We start from the raw sequence: 6,045 nt of genomic DNA on the forward strand, positions 1-6,045 counted from the left end.
CTGATTAGTCTTACGGTGTTGTGCTGTTGAAAGGCCTCGTTTTTAACCCTGAGGAATGAGCTGGCCTGTAATTAACCTTCTGCTAAATGTCACTGTGGGCGTTTTAAAGCTTTAGGAGGGAAAGTGGCAGCTTTCAGGTAGTCCAGTGAAGAAATGGAGTCTTTCGCTAAGTCCACTTAAATTTATTAAAGGAGACCTGTGACTCAAAATTTACATTTTGCTCGTTTTGTTCTTCCATTTGTGTTTCTGTTGCTTCTAAAAACAAACAATGCACTTAAAAAACCTACCCAGCTGTTTTTTGCCAATAAGTTCATGTCTTTTGGTGCCTTGAAAATGAGCCAATTTAAAACCTCACAATTTTTAAGACACACTCAATTGGCGCTGTGCCGTTGCCTAGCAACCCCAGCAAAGCCCAGCCACTTTAACTCGGCTTGGGTTGTTAGCTACATTTTTCTTTTTAAAAGTAACTTTTCAGCAGGAATTTGAGCTTATTTTAAGTAAATAATTCCTTAACATTGATGAAAAAGTACTATTATTATTTCAAACAATATGAAATTATTTCCACATAAGTGAAATTATCGGCCAGTGAAACTAAATTCTCATCAATATTAAGGAATTATTGACTTAAAACAACTCCTACACATAGTAGAAAGTTACTTTTAAGTTAGCTTTGTATTATTTCCAGTGCATTAAGGCATTTTCACCAAATATACCTGTAGTGTTCTCATCAAAAGTGTAACAACTCCGACTAAACACCAAGGTAAACCACAGCAAATTGATGAGAGGGAGACGTGTAGCAAGATTGAACATTTACTGTCGACTTCCACGTATCATAAGCTGGGTGAAAACTGTAAACAGAACAAACAATACAAACTTAGTTATGTGTCCGAAGAAACTTACAGTACATACATAAACTCTGCAGTTATATGCAATCCACTATGCATGGTTAAACAAGAATATCCGCCGCCATAACTAAACATTAACATCTTCGTAATATAATATCTGATACATCTTACACAACATGTATGTTATCAGAAAATAACACTTACAGCATTGCTTCGCCTTAATTTCTCGCGGATGGCACAGGATTAAATGCTGAAGACACAACACATTCAGCCATGCTTGCTGCAGCTCACGGAGAAAACCGGAAATTACCAAACAGGAAGTCCGTGGCAGACAACACAGTAATTCTTCAAAATAAAAGCCTTCGCACTTATTGCGATTACAAATAACTTACAATGGCATTAACACAATATCCATAAACTATTCAAGAAAAATGCTGTCAAAGCAGCACAATACCATAAAGTAAACTTCTAACTTCAAAACAGTTGACACAATTTAAGCAAAACTTTTGAGTCAAACAAAGTCAATATGTCTAAAAATAACTCATCATTACTGTGACCCTGGAAGCCAGAGAGCCTCTGTCCTCACTCACAACATGCACACTTCACACTTCATTTGTTTTAATTTTGCCTTTTGGATATTTGTCTATATCTCATTAAATCAGACACAGAGACAGTCACACTTATTAAACTGCTTATCCGTCTCCTGATAATGGACGAGAGGAAGGGCGGAAAGCAGACCAGAATGACTAAATTAAACTCTTGACTCTTTATAATGTTAAAGGCACTTTGTTAAAAACAGAGAAATTTACCACCAGGGGGAAAATGTTAATGGCTAATTAGAGCTTTAAAAGGCCGTGTTACATTTACCATGAAACAGTTCTTCAGTTTTGAAGAGCTTTCTGTCGTCTACTTTACCTTCATTTGGAAATAACAGGAACAAAGATCAGAATGAGAGCAAATGGAAATTTTATTGAATGTAACCTTCACTTTTTTGGGTTCTAAAGTTTTGCTAACAATCCAGCAGCTTTTGTTAGACTGCGGTTCATTGTGTTGATTTCTGTGTCTGACTGGGAAAAAAAGCATTTGCAGACAACAGATTTCTGCTTTGGGAACAAAATGTTTTGCTGTTCTGTCGAGTCGACCTCCTGCAGAACTTTCTTATTGAAAATCATATTGAGATAAATAAGACAAAACTAGCTTTTAAGTAACTGTTCAGCAATATTTAGGGGTTTATTTTAAGTAAATAATTCCTTAATATTGATGAGAAAGTTTGTGGTTCCTTTAGCAGATAAGTTTACTTATAACAAGACATTTTCCCATGTTATGAGTGAAACAATCTGCTAACTAGTAATTTTTTTAAATTAATATTAATGAATTACTGACTTAGAACAAGCTCCTATTTCTTGCTGAAAAGTTTCTTAAAAATTTGTTTTGTCGTACTTCAAATGTAGTAAGAAATTGGGACTAGAAATTAGCCTGAAAATAGTTTTTAACGTTTTGTATTTTTGCAGTGTGAAGTCAGTTGTTGTATTCTGAGACAGTTTATTTACAAACAGACGACATATAAAACAATCACCAGTTTGTCCAGGAGTTGTTGTAGCAGCAAATTCACTGTAATATCAAAACAAAGATGCGACAATTTGAAAAACGGACCTCAAAAAGACTGAAAAAGTTACCAGGAGGAAGACTTTTCTCACAATTTTAGCTTTTGAAAAGCTACATCAAAATAATACATCTTGAAAAATGTCCTTTTAGACCAAATTATGTGCTCAGCACTATGTTTGGAGAAAACCAAATGTAGCATATTGGCAAAAATGTTGTAGCAAATGTCAAGCATGAGAGTGGAGGAGTGATGATGTGGGCTTTGTTTGCAGCTTGCACTCATTGGTTTTTATGCCAGTATATATAAATATAAGGTCAAATGTGAAGGTGTCTATGTGTGAACTGAAGCTTAGAACAAACTGGGTCATCAAACAGAGTGACAAACATTCAACCGAATGACTTAAAATGAAAACAATCGATGTGTTGTGATAAAAACCTGAAGACTAATACGCCTGCTGTATGCTTGTGATTTTACAAGCTGTTAAGTCTTGGAGTTAACTTGGTTTTTAGGAAATCCATTTTGTTCTGTTTTTAATTAACAGAACAATAAACTCATGAAGATTATTTTTGTAGCACAAAAACAAATGTGAAAGTGTCACAATTTCCAGCTGATTTAATGATGTTCTTGTTATTCTGACAGAAACTCGTAAGGTTATCTAAAATGATCTTTTTCAGCAGTGATGTTATTTCTTAAACCTCAGAGGTATAATTAGCACATAAAGCTGCTCAACATTCTCTCTGTTGTTAAGATACTTTTTATTTATGTTCCATAAGAGCTATGAGTAAGAGTGTATTTATAGGAATAACATCTTTTAATTTTTTATTTTACCATTGGTACTTAGTGTTTGAGAAGAAAAATATTTGCATCTATTTGCAAAATTATTGAAAAATCAGTTTCAATAGCTTCCTAACAATGATCACTTGACGTCTTTCAGTCCGGTTTCCATGGTTACTACAGCAATGAAATTGCTCTAGTCAAAGTGTAGAATGACATCCATCTGTGGAAGATCCACAGTACTGGTTCTGTTGGACCTCAGTGCAGCTTTTCATGGCATATTACTGAAACGACTGGAGAGTTGGGTCGGACTCTCCAGTCCAGTCCTCAACGACACATAAATATGGTTACAAAGTCAACCTTCTGTCACCTGAAGACTAATGTCGCCGTAACATCTAGAGAAACTCATCCAGGTGTTTATCTTTAATCCTTTTATCTGGAACAAACTTCCAGAAAACTGAAAAGATGCTGAAACACTGAAATGTGCTGTAGAAATAAACTTGACTTATGATTATATAACACTCACATACAACAACATATGAACCATAAGAATGGCATTCTCTGCTTCTTTTATTAACTTCCCATTGAGACACTATTATCTCACTATCAACGCTGTAGTCATGGAAACCTGCAGGGATGAACAATCCAAGGAAATCCAAGGAACAATCCAAGGAAATCCTATACTCAAAATGTCAATCATCTGAAAAAAATGTGTTTCAATGTTGGAGGCAGGTGCCCTTCATGCTTCCAAGCAAAGATGTATTTTGGACGAACAAACCAAGTTATGAAAACAATCAAAAGCACGAACAATAAAAAACTCAACTCAACTGGCTCTTATCCCTTTCAGCATGAAGCCACACCAGGTCACAGAAATGGATTTTAAAGGTACTGCGCCAGTCCCACTTATCCAGTATAGCAGAAAATGGGCCTCAGTTGTTCAACAATCAAATGTGGAGACAAGACAGTTAGAAAAAAACTTAAGTACAGACTGAACATCATCAGGATTTCTATCTCCTGAAAAGCCACTGATTTCCACTCCAAACTGGGATCAAACGTTCAGGCAGAATGGTGTCTTCTTCTTCAGAGGTTTTTGTGTTGTGTTCGTCAGTTGTTTTTGGTGCAGCGCCCCCACAGGTGAGGAGAGGACGCTGCAAAGGGGCTTGATTTGTTTGACTCAGCGCAGTGTGAAAAAGAACCGCAGCAGCTGAAAATGTAACAAATGTTGCAATTTTGGTCCCAAATTGAACCGAATCTACTGGACTATAAGGTTAGAGACACCACTTGTAAAGCTTTAAATCATTTCATCCAACAAATGTTTGCAGCTTTCATGTTCTGTCTTTCAAATCATAATTCTCCCCACTTCAATAATTTTCATTTTTATCGTTAGAGGCACTGACTAATGTTTTTTAATTTAAAATAATGTGATTTAGCCTTGATCTGTGCTTATGTGCAAATATTACTTGCTAATGACTCCATCACTGCTTGAACGTCTCTTGTTAGCGCTGGAATTAGTCTTATCGTGTTACTGCTACGTTGATTTGTGTCTGATTTTTCCTATAACAGGCAGATAAAACTGAAAGGACTGAAAATGGACCCTTCAGCCACTTGTGATATAACAGTGATTAACCACCTGCAGACTTAGCATTTTCACTCCACACAACAGCTGTCACCTCCCTGATAGAAGTGCATCGATTAGAACGGCTCCAACTCTGGTTCTGCTCCAACGAGGTTTATATCACATCCAAATGACTTTCACCACGCATTCACATTTCTGAGTGAAGAAATACTCTACAGTCTGGATGTGATTTATGTAAGAGATCCCTTATTGTAACCATGAAAGATTAAATGTTCAAACTAAATCTGTTTATATGCACCTCTCTTCGTTTATAGGTAAGACTATGTGGAAAAATTAAATCATTTAAGACTCAGATTTTACCTACGATTCCAAGTTTGGAAACTTTGCCTTGATTCATTCTAGTTGTGGAAAGTTGCTATGAAAATCTGTTAGCTAACATCTACGCTCTTCCTTATCTCCGCTCTTGAAAGTTCAGCCAAAAAGCAGCAAGAAAAATAATTGGCATTCCTGGATTGGCTGCTTCAATGATAGCCAGTAGCATGTCAAGTAGCTTTGCGTTGAGGTATTTCAGCTGTATTTTACATTTGCTTTATGAAAAAATCTCCAAATACTAAACTGCAAATAGGTGAGAGTCTACTCTGTGTGGTTATATACAGTAGACCACACTTTAAACCACATTTTGAAAAGTCAACATGAACTTTACTAGCCCTGTGTTTTGTTTGTATGACATATCTTAAAAGTTTTTCCACCCAGTAGTCTAATAGACTCAATTCGGATACCAAAACCTCCACATTTGTTACTTTTTCAGCTGCTGTGGTTCTCTTTCACACTGCACTGAGTCAAATGAACCAAACTCTTTGAAAAACCTGTTCCCCTCCTCGCCTGTGGGGGCGCTGCACCAAAAACAACTGAAGGAAAAGACATGAAAACATCTGAAGAAGAAACTGAGCGCAACTTCCTTCTTTACAAAATGCAAACAAAAATGGAGCGGCATTTGTAGGATTTCCCTTTTGTCTTTAGCAACTGCAGTCGGGGGACCATACAGAAGTGTTCCAAGGGCCACAAATGGCCCCCAGGCCACACTTTGGACACCCCTGTTCTAGACAAATGAACTAGAGTTTGATTAAAGTGAAATAAAAGGACCGGTGTGAAAGACTCACTTACGTAATACAAAGATTTAATCTAATTTAACCAAAAATGGTTAAGATTAAGCCTAATGATTATTACTATTTACGTCTTTAAATATT

General features: G+C 36.3%; 1 long non-coding RNA gene across 1 annotated transcript; it reads right to left on the reverse strand.

Moving 5' to 3' along the window:
* Positions 1 to 294: 294 nt before the first annotated feature.
* LOC111606146 lies at positions 295 to 1,147 on the reverse strand. The gene is made up of 2 exons (XR_002751922.1): positions 1,050 to 1,147; positions 295 to 848 (listed from the first exon to the last, which is right to left on the reverse strand). It is a non-coding gene; the product is annotated as an uncharacterized LOC111606146 (long non-coding RNA).
* Between the last annotated feature and the right edge of the window lie 4,898 nt (positions 1,148 to 6,045).

The sequence above is a fragment of the Xiphophorus maculatus genome, chromosome 21 (genome assembly GCF_002775205.1).
Source record: "Xiphophorus maculatus strain JP 163 A chromosome 21, X_maculatus-5.0-male, whole genome shotgun sequence".
Lineage (NCBI taxonomy): Eukaryota > Metazoa > Chordata > Actinopteri > Cyprinodontiformes > Poeciliidae > Xiphophorus > Xiphophorus maculatus.